This window comes from Ambystoma mexicanum, chromosome 6q (genome assembly GCF_040938575.1).
Source record: "Ambystoma mexicanum isolate Mex_15411 chromosome 6q, UKY_AmexF1_1, whole genome shotgun sequence".
In the NCBI taxonomy this organism is placed as follows: Eukaryota; Metazoa; Chordata; class Amphibia; order Caudata; family Ambystomatidae; genus Ambystoma; species Ambystoma mexicanum.
In genome coordinates this window covers 1,614,508,435-1,614,525,098 of record NC_090937.1, presented here as the reverse complement: position 1 = coordinate 1,614,525,098, position 16,664 = coordinate 1,614,508,435, and the positions used below count along the sequence as shown (strand labels likewise).

General features: G+C 43.6%; 1 long non-coding RNA gene across 1 annotated transcript; it reads right to left on the bottom strand.

The window, feature by feature from the left end:
* Positions 1 to 4,171: 4,171 nt before the first annotated feature.
* Positions 4,172 to 5,296, bottom strand: LOC138515664 (uncharacterized). The gene is made up of 4 exons (XR_011282144.1): positions 5,217 to 5,296; positions 4,987 to 5,121; positions 4,781 to 4,900; positions 4,172 to 4,255 (listed from the first exon to the last, which is right to left on the bottom strand). It is a non-coding gene; the product is annotated as an uncharacterized lncRNA (long non-coding RNA).
* Between the last annotated feature and the right edge of the window lie 11,368 nt (positions 5,297 to 16,664).

The window sequence follows — 16,664 nt, the reverse complement described above, 5'->3', positions numbered from 1 at the left end:
TAGTTGGGATTGGTTACTAGGGGCGAACACCTATAGATGCCATTGGGTTGGAGACACTTGGTTGGCCGGGAGCATGTGGTACGGCGATGACGTGTCCTGGGTCAGTCGGTCAGATGGGCTCATCGCACTGGCATGTGAGAACGGCAACTTTTGACATTGTTTCTTTGTTAGATTTGTTAAATAACCATTTGACATTTGCCCCTGTGACCACACATTGCCATTCAATCGCTACCATAATCTGCATGGTCAGCGAGCTCAAAGTCTTATGACTTAAACACCTATGAAAACGCTAATTCAAAGACAGGTTAATTTATCATTGGGCAAAGGTTAATATTCATCCATTAAATGCAGCACTTGATCTATTCAAACAGTTCAGACAATAATGCTAAAGAAGTATAGCTTTTAAGGTCACAGTATGATCTGGATGTTCACCTGATAACCTACAAAAGAACGTTCTAAATCTAAGACTAGAAAAAATAGGTCACAGGAGACACATACCATCATGGGCATGCATTTCATTGTGGGGAGTTTTAATGGTTGGTAGTCCAAATATCATTAAATCTCTGCTAATCCACCTTGACACCATGAGGGGCAGAGGAGAATCGAAACTTCTTCGCGGTGTGATTCCACATTGCACAAAGAAACAGGGCCTTCATACATTGCTTGCTGTGTTAGATTCAGGTTATACCAATTTTAAGAGTATACTATATTTCTTAGCTAGCTAAACATTCTCATTGCAACAAAAATCATAAAGAATCAAAATGTGTACTTGAATTAATTCATAGCGCAAGGTCTGTGCATACGGTCTTAACACATGTTGCCATAATACAAACACTCTGGTCAGGATGACTATCTGCTGTATTAGCTTTACTCAGTATTATGCATGTATTTACATTTTAACTAAAAGATGAGGTAGCTTAGTACTGGTGTGCACAACATTATGCTGGTTAGGCACTTCATTTCTCTTAGCAGCATTGTTTCATATGTTAATATATGTCACGCTTTCAAGACCAATTTCTAATGTTAGGACTTTTGTTACACTTATGTCGTACGTTATGCTAATATCCTTACCTTATTCTACTTGAAATAAGCAGCTTATTCAAATAAGACGCGGTTAAACACTTTGGTTTTCTTCTATTAAGGCACGAATAATGGAGTATAGTTATAGGTCACTTCTAACTGTTTAATCCTGTTTTAAGGAGCATTGGGCAGGGTATTCTTTATGGCCGGGGTCTTCTGGGTGGGGGGCAGGTTTATAGAGATGAATGACTTCTGTGCTGGCTCCTGTACTGGACCGTGTCAGGGTCACTGAAGTAAGATGGAAGACAGAAGATACAGTGTAAAGTTTGTTGCAGTCTCGCGGCTAGTCTATCATGAGAACCGAACAACTACAAAGACAGCAGAGGGGAGGAGGTTGGGGGAGCAGCTTGCTCGCTGTGTGCGTCTGGCTGGGAGAGCTGCAGGCCTGCGTTGACACTTCACAACTATCCTGTCATTACAAAATGGAGTCGGTAGCTTACACATTACAAAATGCAGTCTCGTTCAATTCTGGTCTTACGCTCTGACAAGGGGGGGTCACAGTTACTAAGGGTATTCCCGCAGGAGTGCTTTGGGCCGGGGCCCTGGACCCAAAGCAGCTGCCGCTGGGCCTACCCAGGAAGTGTGAAGAACGGAGGGGGGGGGGTTTCCAATACCCTCTCCTTCCACTCATTCCCCCTTTCGTTACTTAAGTAACAAATATTGTAACTTCCCCAACCTCTTACGCTCTTCTTCCTCAGCTACTGCTTCATCCCATGCTGGTGTCTCCTTTATTGACATCCATGCTCTGCATACGGCTCTAAGGCTTTCCAACCTCCTGGCATACTCATCCGGGGTACATGTCATATAAATACACCCTCCATCTCCCTCCAGGTCCACCCATACCTCCTTATACCATTGTAACTCTCTGGGTTCCTTAATGGTTCTATGATATAGATTATCCACTCTATACCCTGTATTGCATATCGCAGTCATTCTGTATTTGGGTTCTGAACCATCTAATGTCTGTACTTCTGCCTCATGTTTAATTTGCACCACTCCATTTGCACGGGCCATTGTTACCATCATCAGCGCACCATTAGGCACCGCATTTGCGCAGCATCAGAGTCCTAATTGGCACACGCAAAAAATGAGGAATAAAAAGACGATGAGTGGTATGAGAAGTTTATCTGTCATTCCGAGCCAGGATGGTACCCAGGAAAAAAGATTGGCGAACCAGGTGCTGGGTGGTGCTCCTCCTTCGTCCTTTACGTTCTCTGAGGTTGTGCACTGCAGCTATCACGTGTGAGAGTGAACCGTTCTCCGCATCTGCAGAGGGTACGAAAGTGCAACATGCGCTCCTGATTTTTCAGCAAACACCTCCATCGATTGATGTTAACAGGTCTAGCACATACCTGTTCTGCATGGTCATTAATCGCAGGGCTCTAAATTCTACCTTGATGATTTTGAACCCCTCTTCAGTGTTGTTGGCCAGTTGGATAAGCTCCCACCTGGTGATTTGAAGCCACTTTGCATTTGCTCTCGCTTGGATATTGGGGATGAGGGATGCGAAGAACATTTCAGAGCTGAACAACCGCAATTGATCAGTGTTCTGTGCCAGCAGTTCTGATGATTTGGCGGAGATATAGTTTGATGATCGCTTTTTCCTCCGCATGGTGCTCTGCAACCACTCTTTGTCCATTGCATACACAGGGGCTCATTCGGGTGGCATTGGGGAAAGTTCACATGGAGCTGCCACTTGCGTTCTTCTTCCTTGGATGTGGCTTTCTGGAATCACCATTAGCACAGAATGAACCGTTGCCAGTGAGCATGTGCCCCTCCATGATTGCCGGAGGTATAGGTACGCCATGATGCCGCAAACCCAGTATGTATCCATCATTGCAGCCATTCCTTTCTTCATGTCTGGTACTATGAGAGTTTTGCTGCAGTTTTTGTTTTCCCCCATGTTCTTTTTCCCTTACCCATGGAAACAAAGTTTGTAAGAAATGTCTTTTTGTAGTTTGAAGGATTTCTCGATGACAGTGAACCAAGTGAGCTTCATTATGTGTTCAGTCCATATTGGAGCGCATGTTCTCTGTACCCATGACAACTTTTCTTCAGACAACCCTTGCAGCACCTCCGCTTTGCATAGTATTTCTTTGTTTTGCCATTTATTGTCCATTTATTGTCCAAGTGCAATGTTCCTTTTATCACCAGAAATGGTTCTTTAACACATATTGCTTCTTGCGACCGGGAGTAACAGGTCCGCTCGTTCTGCAATAGCTGAAATGAAACTGCGTGCGCTTTAAAAGTATTTTTGATTTGACATAGTGCAAGATGTAGGAGACACTGAGCCTCTGCAAATGGTATTTCTTGTGGCAATAGAACCTTTGGGGTGCCTGAGGCATGGAGTATAAGTGAGCACATGTAGCAACTTTCGTTATTTGCATGCTTTGCCGTGTTGCTCATGTCTGCATACCATTTGTTTGTTTGGTGTGGGTGCTGAGCATCATCAACTGTGTCTAGGCCAAATTTATAGTGCTCTTCCCACTTTATCTGTTGTGTTTCTCTCTTTTTCCTCCTAAATCCACCCCCTCATTCCTCTGGGCCGTTTTGCTATCCTCTTTCCCCTCCCACTCTGTGTACACGTATTAGTAGCTGATGGCCATATGTTCATTAACACTGGTCTCCTTACTGGTTGTCATATTATCTGGGGAATATATAGGTGTGTCAGAAAACTGACACTAGAGAATTGCTTACCCCTCACTACTCTAACCTCAAAGATAGGTTGGAAACTTACTGTCACACATATATATATTTACAAGACAGCATTAATCTGTAGAGACAGCAGTTATATCAAGAACCATATGCATGAACATAAATAAACATAATTTTAATAGGGGATGTCAAACATATTACGAAGGCACACAAAATTAAAGTACAGTGCTCAGTGTCAGGAAAAATAAGGCAGGGTTATACGTAACAGAAAACCAACAAGGAAAACAGACATAAAGGATGAATAAACTTAATATACTTTCTAATCCTAATACACAAGTTGTACAAAATGACTAAAATTTAGACATTTCATGAGATAAAAAATGTCGACATGTTTCGGCCAATAATCAGATGGGACAGTTTCTCAAGTGTCCATACCAGGGATAAATGTAGTGGCCATCATCAGGACAGGACATTTCTTCAAGATGAGCCTTATGGACAATTTACTATTGGCATCAGAGATCTAAAAAGACATATATGTGCAATTAATTATAAGACATCAAGCATTGACTTCAAAAATAAGACTAAAATGTTCTTCCATGCATAGGTTCTAATGTATACACAAAACTCATATTGGCTGTCTATTTTATTCACAAAAACTATGTAGGTAAACTATCAAACTGTATTCTATCTCCAAGATAGTATATCTACCGTGTTTACCACGGACCACAGTTAACATACCCTTGTGTGACATCTAAGAAAAAATCCACCCCTTACCAATAGCTCCTAGGTCGAGTGTGATCAGCACAGTGAAAAAATGAACCTTGATGATCCATTTAAGGGACAAAAATGTCACCCATAATGCCTAATTATTAGTCATCTAGTTAATTCATAGCGTCACCTACATCAATAGGTAGGAAATGGCCAGTCGTTTTGAATTAGTTCTTTTGCTATTAATATGTCATTTATCAGGTTGTTAATCCCAAAGGACAGTGTTCCATCAAACCTCGGGACACAAAAAATAGTGTTCATGCGAAGAAAGACTTACATCCGGATATCGTCGAGTGAATCATGCACATAACCGGAGGAAAATCCCGCTAGGCATCATTTAACATATCCAAAGTGGAGCTTAGAAACGGCATTTGTGGTATTGAATTCACAGCGTATCCTAAGTAAAGTATAAGAAGCAAGTATTTAATCTTATGGTCTTGTTAGACATGAACAAACTTTTTAACAAACGCTATTTTTATATACCTGTTCACAAGGAAAACGTCAATTGTAATTTTTAATGTGAAGAGGCGATCGGGAAATTAATACCAACACTAGGACCCCAGTAGCAATAGAATCCGTGTAGTCGAGGGCATGTTGTCCAGTTCGTGTGCAGGCAATCTGTAGAAATACAGAGCACAAAGAACTGGTCAGAAAACACGCTATTAGCGAGAGCGAGCTTGTTACTCTGAGGTGTGTGGAATACGGATGCTTACCTTGCACTCCTTGGTTCCGAGACGAACGATCCTCTCGCCGCAGCCGTGTTGTAAAGACTAATGACCAACAGACGTGCGGAGGACGGGATTAAATAGGTCTCAGCGTTGACGTAACGGCAGGCGGGGGCTCATTGATTTAAAGATACAGTGTTGTAATTGTCTCGTAGCAGGCATGGACTTAAGCCACACGTCACTGCTTGATGGCAATGGAGGCAAAACATACAGGGGAAAAACCCCCAGAAATCAAAGGGCGCTACACCAAAAGGACATTTATCCCTTGTATGGACACTTGAGAAACTGTCCCATCTGATTATTGGCCGAAACATGTCGACATTTTTTATCTCATGAAATGTCTAAATTTTAGTCATTTTGTACAACTTGTGTATTAGGATTAGAAAGTATATTAAGTTTATTCATCCTTTATGTCTGTTTTCCTTGTTGGTTTTCTGTTACGTATAACCCTGCCTTATTTTTCCTGACACTGAGCACTGTACTTTAATTTTGTGTGCCTTCGTAATATGTTTGACATCCCCTATTAAAATTATGTTTATTTATGTTCATGCATATGGTTCTTGATATAACTGCTGTCTCTACAGATTAATGCTGTCTTGTAAATATATATATGTGTGACAATAAGTTTCCAACCTATCTTTGAGGTTAGAGTAGTGAGGGGTAAGCAATTCTCTAGTGTCAGTTTTCTGACACACCTATATATTCCCTTGTTATTTATCCCTATTTTGAGAATTGCTCCCCCGTTAACAAAAAACATTGGGATTGGGCCTATTTTTCTATCACATATTATCTGGGGATACAGTTTCTGGCACCTTTATTGTGGTTGGATAGAGGTGATTTTGTACCCATGTGAGTTCGGACGGTGTTCTGTCATTCATTGTGTAAATGCTAAAGTCGGATTCATTTACATGTAAGGGAGTTTGAGTTGCCTGTTTAAGCGTGGTATTTGAATTAATGTTGTATTCATTCCCATCACTCCTGTGGGCCCAAATAAATTTTAACACCATCCCATATTAAATGGGTTCCTTTTTTGATTGTTTTCATGCCCACACACCCCTGGCTCACATCGATTGAAATATAATTGATCGTCCAATACAAAAACTGACCAAATAGTGTTGAAAAGAATACTTCTGCGCACACAAACAATACGCACTCATATGAATAACTAGGATACACATGTCTTCTTTGTATTTCTCTATCTACACTACCATTTGTTGCCGCAGGGGCCTCATCCATGCCCATTGTAGCTCCTGATAAACGAGATATAAGCATTTGTTAATCATGCATATTAATCTTTCAATACTTACACCACTTATTTTTACATTTTTTCATTTTTGGGTTCTTCTTGCACTTTCTTTTGTTCCATAATATGAGCATATATTCTTGCATCCATTCCTTCTCCCTCCCCACACATTGCGTCTGGGGACGAGGAACGAAGGGAGGCAATTTGCTGTCAATGCGAAATCGGCAATATAGAAAACACGCTCACGTACATACGCAGGTGGGTGCACATGTACATACCAAGAAAAGGAAAGATAGAGAGCGGAAGGAAGAAGGGAAGAAAGAGCATGGAGATTCATCTATTCTCATTTATTTACACTTCAACAATTATTTTTGTATCATCCTGTCACAATTTTTCCCATTATTTATCAATATTGTGCGTCCTTTTAAATATTCTCGTTTACTCTCCTTTTTTTTGTCCCTGTTATACGTTCACTATTTCTATGCTTGTGTGCTTTGCTCATTTCTGTTATCTTCATAATCTGCAGAGTCTGTACTCCCATGGGCTTTGCAACCATCTGTCAAGTGCACTCAATACTTTAAGCCATGAACATTTACTGCTATTGGCGTGCAGTATATTACCTTATATGGACCATGGAACCTTGGCCCGTTTCATCATTGCACAAAACTTCTCACATATACCATGTCACCTGTCATCAACTGGCAGTCTGGGCCATCTGTGGCTGGGGTGGTTGTATCCGTGGCATTTTCCTGTGTAAAAGGTGGCGATATTTGCTTCGCTATTGCTTGTGCAGCTTTTGTTAAGTTCCTAAGATACTCATGGAATTCTTCTCCTAGGACCGTGGAGCTCTGGTGGGCATCTGTTTGCCTGTGCAGGGGTGAATGGGCTGTGTGCATCCTCCTGCATGTCACAACTCATGGGGTGACAGGTGGTCCTTGCTGGCCTGATTCCTCATTTTGAAAAGTGCCAAGGGTAAACAATATACACAGTTTATCTTAAGTGTATGACACAGTTTTGACAATCTGCTCTTGAGAAATCCGTTCATCTTCTCAACAAGGCTATTTGATTGAGGATGATAAATCGTGCAGAGCTTATGGGTTATTCCTAGCATTGCAGTGATGTACTTGAACATGTCATTCACAAAGTGTGTCCTGTTATCGAACGTATGACATCACAGATGCCCCAATGGGGGAACACTTCCCTCACTAAAAACTTAGCGGCACACCCGCGCATCAGGATGAGCGCAGGGCGCTGCTTCCACCCACCAGGAAAAGGGGCATACCACAACAATCAAGTATCTGGCTCCATTATGCCTTTCTCCCATGTATGCATAATCTATATGCAGTTCCCTGAATGGCCCTTCAGGCCTTGGTAACGTTCCTCTGAGTGTTTGTAATGTCATGCCCGAGTTGTATGTTTGGCATGTAATACATTCTATCATCAATTTTGTCACGTGTTTCTGCAGCCCTGGGGTGAACCATTCTTCCTGTATTTCTGCCATAATATGCTGTTTTGCATTGTGAGCCGGGAAGTGCAGCTGCTTGAATTGCCACCTCCAGTAATTTTATGGGCATCACTACTTTACCAGTGTTATTCTGTCTCCATAATAGATCAGTGGATGATTGGCTACACACCCTTTTCACCCATGTCTCTTTCTCCTTGCTGGGTGCATCTTGCTGTAGCTCAATGATTTGAGAGACTGGTAATGAGTTGAATCCTTCTGGCTGTATCCCTTCTACCACCCTTTGCAATATGTACTCCCCTGTTGCAGGTTTTGGTAAATAGGAGGCTTCCTTGGCAGCAGCGTCCGTTTCACAATGAGATGACATCATCACCTTGTGTGTGTGCCTGACATTTCACGACTGCTACGAGTGTAGGTTCTCTCAAGGCGTCACTTAACTCCCCTAATAATGCTGCATGTTGGACTGGTGACCCGTCTGCCATCCGGAATCTTCTCCTGCCCCACCGTGCTAGTCCTCCATGTACTGTTGCTGCCATATAGGCAGAATCTGTTAGATGGTAATTGCACATCCCTTTGCTGTATGTAGTGCGTCTATGAGCGCTACTAGTTCTGCTGCCTGAGCTGAGAAGTGTGATGGTAACCTTTTCTGTACAATCGCCTCAAATTTCCCATCTTCTACCCATACTACCACAGCTCCTACGTGTTTTTCTCCTGTGTCACAATCTATAGAGGCAGACCCATCTACGAAGTCAATTTCTCTTTCTGCCAGTGCATTTTCATGTTCTTTGGGCATATCATCCTCATCCCCTGTGTATGTAGCGCAGTCGTGTTGCTGCATGTCTTCTACTGTGCATGCTTCTGTAATGAATGTGGCTGGGTTTACACTTTTGCACCGCACAATGTGAATGTTCGCACTCGATATGATCAACTCATACACTGTGGCCCTTTTGGTGGTCAGTGTACTTTTTGATATTTCTAAGATGTAAAAAGAGAGTGTTCTACGTATAACGTGACGGAGCATCCCATCACGATGGTAGAACTCTTTCCGATTGAGAATGCGGTGGCTGCAAGAGCCTGTTCGCAAGCGAAGTGTCCTTGCATTACTACATTTAGTGTTCCACTGTAGAACACCAGGGGATTGTGACCTAGGGATGTTTTTTGTGTCAAAACAGATGTCATGAGAGTGCCATTGCAATGTGAGAACAAATAGAATTCTCGCTCATAGTTTGGAGGCGCGAGAACTGGGGCAGTGGATATCAGTTCTTTGAGTGTGTCAAAAGCTGTGTGCATTTCTTGTGTCCATTGCATTTTGGTGTTTTCTCGCTGTGCTTCCTTGAGTGCTTGCAGCAGGGGTTTTGTGCATGCTGCATAATCTAGTATCCATGCTCGGCAATAATTACACATGGCAAGAAACCTCTGCATCTCCTTTACTGTGTTGGGCTCTTTTACTGCTTTTATTGCTGCTGCTCTGTCAGGTATTATTCTTTTACCATCTTTGGTTATCAGCTTACCTAGATATAACACTTCTGTCAAGCAGTATTGCAATTTTTGTCTGTCTACCTTGTACCCTTTCTGTGCTAAATGTGTTATCAGGGTAATGGAATCCTCTCTACACTCCTTTTCATCTTTACCACAGACCAGAAAATCGTCCACATACTGAATTATTGGATTCAATGTATGTATGTTTCCGAGGTCTTCATGCAATACTCTATTGAAAATACTGGGGCTTTCACAGTACCCTTTGGGCAAACTGCAGTGCTCATATCTCTTACCCCCAGTGTGAATGCTGTCAGGTACCATGACCCAAGGTCGAGTGGAATTGAGAAGAAGGCGTTTTTTAAGTCTACTACTGTGAAATGTGTGGCCTCTGTTGGGATGCTGCATAGGATCGAGGCGGGATTTGGAATGAGAGGGATCTCTTTCTGTACTACGTCATTGAGGGGGCATAGGTCCTGGATCATCCTCCAGGCCCCTCCCTTTGCTTTCTTGATCGGGTAAATACAAGTGTTGCAGGGTGAGTTAGATGGTACTATTATTCCCTGTATCATTAGTGCACATATAGTGTCTTTTATTCCCTCCTCAGCTTCTCTGGATATGGGGTATTGTTTCACTCGGGGCAGTATAGCTCCAGGCTTGAGTTTTATCTTGACAGGTGTCACTTCATGCAGCAACCCTACATCATGTGAGCCTGTGCTCCACAACCGCTGTGGCACTTGGGACATGTCTTCCTCGAAATATTCTGTCTGGCGGTGCTTTGATTACTGCTATGAGGGGTAGTGGCACCTCTCTTCTTTGAATCATTACATCACAGGGGATTGCAATCTCTATCACTATTTCTCCCTCATCTTCTGTGTCATTAAAAAGTTCCTCGCCTGTCAGGTTTCGCAGGGCCTTATTGGCGTTGATGCACAGCACTGTTCTCCACTGGCATCCCTGCATGTCCATTGCTATTACTACTATTCTTTGTGGTGACACTTGTACTGCATGTATGTCCAGGGATACTACAGATCTTGGCACTATTTCTGGGTCTGTGCTTGGGCGGAAAATCAATTCTGAAGGCACTTTCCATCTTTTACTCTTCTTTTCGGGCATTGCTTTCGCTAGTATCCTCAATCCTCTCATGAACATGTCTGGATTTTATGGGTATGCCATGTGCCTGCAGGAAGTTCGCTTGAGTGTGTATGGCTAACATGGTGCAAATTGCACATATGCCTGGTGTAGAACACACTATTCCCCTGTCAGTTAAGGATATGGTCATGTTGAGTTTGCTGAGAAGATCTCTCTCCAGCAAATTAATAGCTGACTCTTCGTAATACAGCAGGGGGCTCTCACAGTCTTTCCCCCCACTGTTATGTCTAGTTCTTCAGTGTACAGAACCTCGACCACCGCCCCAGAGAATCCTTGCGTTTCCAAAGTCTGTTTAGAAAGCAGGAACCCGCCTTCCTAGAGGCATGATTTTTCTGCTCCCGAATCCACCATGAAAATGAACTGTTTGTTCCCTATCGCCACCCCTACCAGTGGTTCCTCTGCTGCGTTAAGGGTCGTCGACAATGCTGGACATGCAAGTGCTCCCTGTGGGCCATCTTATTCTGAATGCCACGGGAGTTCATCAACATCAAAAACATTTCTTGTTACAATCGCTGTCCCTCTACACGGTGTAGGTGCTCCATTTGCAGTGCTGGCATAGGTGTTACTGCGCATGGGGGCAATGTTTTCATGAGACCAGGGATGTGGGGATGTGTTTTATGGGGGCATTTGGTGCTCATTCATGTACCTAAGGTCGGGCTGGCTATCTCTTCTATTCTCACCCATCAGTAATACGTAAGGGCTCTCCGGGTGTGAGTGTCCATTCTGTTGTTCATTTTAATATGAGTTATTGGGTCTGCTTCGGCATTCTCTCATAAAATGTCCCCACCTCCCGCAATTCATCGATATACTGAAGCAGTGTACAAGTAGGTGGCAATTCAAGCTGCTCTTTCAAAGCTCTACTATAAATGCTTGGACTTTCAGTATACCCTTGAGGTGCACGAGTAAATGTGAACGAACGTCCCCCCAAGGTGAACGCGAACAAATATCTACTCTCCTTGTGTATAGGAATACTAAAGAAAGCATTCTTTAGATCCACAACACTAAAGTACGTAGCTGTGGCAGCGATCATTGTTAGTATCGTTGTTACATCAGGCACAATTGGAAATTGTGGGGCGACAACTTTGTTAATAGCACGAAGATCAATTATGAAACGGTATGGGATTGCATTGTCGCCTTTCTTGTATACAGGCAAAATCGGGCTGTTACATAAACTACCTGCAATCTTTTCAATCACCCCTCGATGCACAAAATCGGAGACAATGCATTTCAAAGCACGCTCGTCATCAACTGATATTTTATATTGCGGAATGCGTGGTAGTTTAACTCCATGTTTCAAAACTATTTTTAACGGGTTTGATCTGTAGCACCCCGACATCATTGTCGTCAACCGCCCACAAACATTCCGGAACAACGCCAAACTCAGTAGGCAATGGTCGAGTCAGAAACTGAGAATTGGGAAGTTGCTGTGGTGAAACCGTCAGTCGCACTCCGTCAGAGGAACAATGAATTACTGCATTCAATTTCTTCAACAAATTTAACCCCAGCAAATTCTCTCCAAAGTTCGAAGTCAGGAGGAAGGGGCAATGGTCCATGAAGGGACCCAAAGAAACAGACACCGGCGAAGAAACCGGGCAAGCAATTGGTATACCAGAAAACCCTACAGAAACATTTGTTTGCCCTGACAGTGGAATGTTTGGAACCCGGGAATGATCAATGGAGCACTTCTGTGCTCCAGTGTCTATCAAAAACGGATGTTTCCTATTCCCCACTAACAATTCAACGTAGGGACCTTTCTGATTAACGGGAATAGGTGAAGGCTCCAAACCCTGCTTCGGGCAGTCCTAACTCTTTCTCGAGTCCACACTCGAAGTCTGATTTTCCTGTGAAAAAGGTTGCTGGGGATCTTGCAAAAACTGACCTCTATCAGGGCCCCCCACTCTGGGGCGACCTCTAGGTCGTCTACCCATACTCTCAAGTGCATTGTTTAACCTTTGGCGAAGGACGGGGCACTGTGCTCGCCAATGACCTTCCTGGCGGCAATAGGCACATTGATTAATATTCACAGGACCCAAAGGAGTGTTTCCTTTTGGGACATACTGACCTCTTGTCTGTGAAGTACCCCCTCTGGGATTTCTAACGATTTGTTGTAACAATACTTTAGTCTTCAAATCTCCTTTCCTCTTCTCTATTTTCTCTTTTTCATTAGTAACACGGTTCTCATAATACTGAGCCATGTGCAAAACTTCAGATTGGGATTTCGCCTGCCAAGCGCTCTCAGAAGACATAATCTGTGACTGGATGTCGGGCAACAATCCACATACAAATTTGTCCACAAACAACCTTTTCCCAGACTCTGTGCCCACGTCCTGTCCACTAAAGTCAGAGAATACCTGTTTGAATCTATTAAAAAATTCGGTGGCACCTCCAGTTTTTCCTTGAACACAGGCCGTAAGCTTATCCAAAATAATTCTTTTCTCTGGAATTATGGTTTTCAATTTTGCGACAATTCTATCAGGCAAAGTAAGTATTACCTGAGGTTGTTTCTCACCAGCTGGTCTTTGCCCATCAAACCTAGTCATGTTAGCCCACGTATCTCCTAACCCTGGCACATCGTCTATTGTTCGAACCTGCTTCCATAAATCTACGGGCAGGAGTACAGGGAATAGCAAGTCAATATCACTTAAGGTGAACGCAGAGGACTGTAAAACGGACTCTATCTCTTTGTAGAACCCTGTCGGGTTTTTCCTAATATCGGGAATTGATTGTCTAATAGTGTTCACTTCCTGTCGTGAAAACGGGACGTGAACAAATTGCGATACATAATGTGCAGGGATATCTACAGCGGGTGCACCAGTACCAGCGTTAGCGGGAATCTCAACCTTTGGGACAAATGTCGGAGGAACCTCTCTCATAGGCAACTGAGATGTAGGTAACTCTGACCGCTTACTAAGCAACAGAGCCAGGTCGAGCGCTAAGGCAGCTGAAGAAGTGTCAGGCAAAAAAGCCCTCTTGCAAATTCCCAATAACTCTATAGGACAACTAACCTTCTTCCTTACACATTCTTCCTGCAGGTACTGTACCATTACCTGAATCACCTTCCTCTGCATTTCTACTGTATACTGACTATACGTGTCATATACTTCATCTGGCGGTATCGATGAATCCGAGAGATCGCATCTTTGGTACAAATTCGTACTTCCTCAGGTGCCGATCTACGACAAGGAAGGAACCATTTCTGCACATACATACTGTCGTCTTCATCATCCTCATCTTGTAATTTCTCAAAGTGCCTCCTATACTCAAACAATCTCTCAACATGACCATGTACTTTCTCCTCTGTGTCACTCGATCCCTCACCCCTTGTGGGAGATCCGTATTATTTAATCTACCCCACATTACACATAAATGAGTCCCCAAACCTTCGATAAAAACATTTTTCTCGGGAAAATTGCCCATACTTGATAATGTGGAAGAAACGTTAACTTGATCACCTTTCTCCATACAGTGCTTGGCCCATGCGAATAATTCCCGTTTCTTGTCTGCAGAAACAGTATTTCGAGTGACAATCTTTGACCCCGCACCCCGATCTACTTCAGTCAATACAGAACCACTTGCGAGCGGAGGTGTGGGCAAATTCAATGAGGGTGCAACTATCGGCGTAAGAGGAAGAGGTGGTACAGTAGGTGGAGGAACAACAACTAGAAGAATAGGAACAGTAGGTTGTACATGGGGAACAGGAATAACAACAGGAATAACAGCAGGAATGGGCAGAGCACCAGGGAGAGCATCATACGGAGGTGGTGCAGAGGCACCAGGCCTGCGTTCGTTTAACAATTTTTCAATAAATTCTTCGGAAGCATGAAAATCTTTAGAGCGATACATTTTCTGGATACCGAGTGAGAAAGCCCTATCCATATTTTTGACTGACTCCGAATGTTTTTCTTTATCATATAACAACGCCTTTTCGGCATTTGTTTTATGACGGCGTGCATGTTTATCCCTACTCTTAAGCTGCTGCAACGCTTCTTTTTTCCAATTCTGCAAAACATCAAATGCTGCAGGTCTGGCCTTCTTTTTTAGCAAGACCGATTCTAGGTATTCAATACGGGGGATCTCGAAACTACCATTGATTGGCCACTGAAATTCGGAGGCATGTCTGGTTTGTCTGTGCCAAATATCATTAAATACTATACTTCCAATGCCATACTTACAGTACATAGTACATGCCGGCGACCCCTCCTGTGGTGCCGGGTGGCTAAATTCCAAAGATTGTCGATCGCTGCGGAACAGAGCCCTAAAGCAGCTAGACAATTTCCCAGGCATTTCACAAAAAATTGGTGTTACCTGGTCAATAATTGTGTCTTCAGATACAATACGCCAAATTCAAATTGTCAGGGGTAAATTAAGAGTCGGGTCACGACTGCACCTGACCAAACCTAAGGAGGACCGTACGGTTTACCAAAGAACTTACCTAACGAATTTTACCTTGTGTTTGGTGGTTTCGACAAATCTGCCCGCCTCAAAAATGGACCCTCGTCAAGATGCCGTGTCAGACCACACGACTATCGTACAAGGATCGGATCGTGCAGCGCTGCCGAGGTATCGCATCTCGTTCGGTCGGGCCCGCAGTATCACACCGTCCGATCCCGGTTCGATAGTCTGCATCAACCTTCAATGATCCGGCATCAATCTTGAGGGTCCCGATTCGGGCGCCAACTGTGGAAACAGAAAAATAATATGAGGCTGGGAAGCCCAGAAAGAAACATACCAACACAGGTTACAAAGACCATACAAGTGCTTTATTTAAAAGCTACAACAGTTACCAAAATCAATTGACAAACGGATAGCTATTCGGCTCTCAGAGTAACATAACGAACTTCAACGAGAGTTCAATGCGTTAGTGAGAGAGACCGCACATTGGAATACTTGGGTATTTTATACAATTTGCCCAGCCCGTGGCCAACCCTCTCGCGGGTTATCCATTCTGTGAGCCGGGCCTATGGGTGCCTTGCCAGGTCAATCCTTTAATGTATGCATTTGATTAGTTTCACTGATTAGTTTCACTGATATAGTTGTACATTTACATATAGGTCAACGGTAGGACAAGGTCTCAGTTTGCGACCCCGACAAGTGGCCTGCAGGCATATTAATTATTCATGTGTACGGAGGTCACAACGGCCAGAATCTTACTCAGAATGTCATTCGGCCTCCATTTTGATGTTCAGGGTGACTTCCATATAACAAGAGAACCTAAAATGGCGGTTTAATCCAAGATGGCGACTTACATTACTTTCTCTAAGGTCAAGACCTTGCCGTGGAGTTTGTTTGCCTGTGATGTTTAGACAACTTGGCCTAGGCCAATACTCATACAATTGTTGCTATAGGAGGCATACTATTGTTTCAATTCCAACACTGTGTGTTTTCCCACTAGCACTACGGCCATACTGCAAGACTCTGTCAGTGGCCTCCTGCATTCATATGCCACCAGGGTAGGATCCTTTTGGCACAAGGTCAGTAGTAGGTGTGAGTCTTTGAGGATGGCTATCCTTGGTCTCACATGGACGGTCTTTACTCCTAGTTGACCCTTTTTCAGGTACAGAGGCTATCAATAAGAAGCACTGGGGGAGAGGGCACTTTGGGAGAGTCCACCTGTCCAGTGGGCCGTTCAAGGTCACTGTTCACTTAAATCCACCTACCTCGACTCTAGTCACTTTCCTAGTTTCTAGGGGTGATTCACCCTTATGTTTTCTAAAGATTGAAGTCAGTGCAAGCAAGCTGGTTGGGGGGGTGGTAAAGGAGAGTGCGCAATGCTAGTGGAAGCGTGCCTCGCTGGGGACCACGAAGATGTATTACTTTCCGATATTTATGAGTGCGATTTCTCCATCATAGAGATCTCGGCGCATAAAGCTTCGAAGGCATCTTCCACGTTCCCAGCAGCGATATTCACAGAGTCTTGTGATCTCTAAGAGGCCTCTGATACCTCAGAAGAGATTGAGATTCGTGTTTCTAACCTACCCCCAATTCCAATATTATTACTCACGTACAGGGTTGGTAGTAGGTCGGCTCCACTCCTCAGGTAAGAAGTTAGAGGCCATCTCAACATCCACCATGGGTGGCTTACCCTCAGCTGGATACTTGTAGC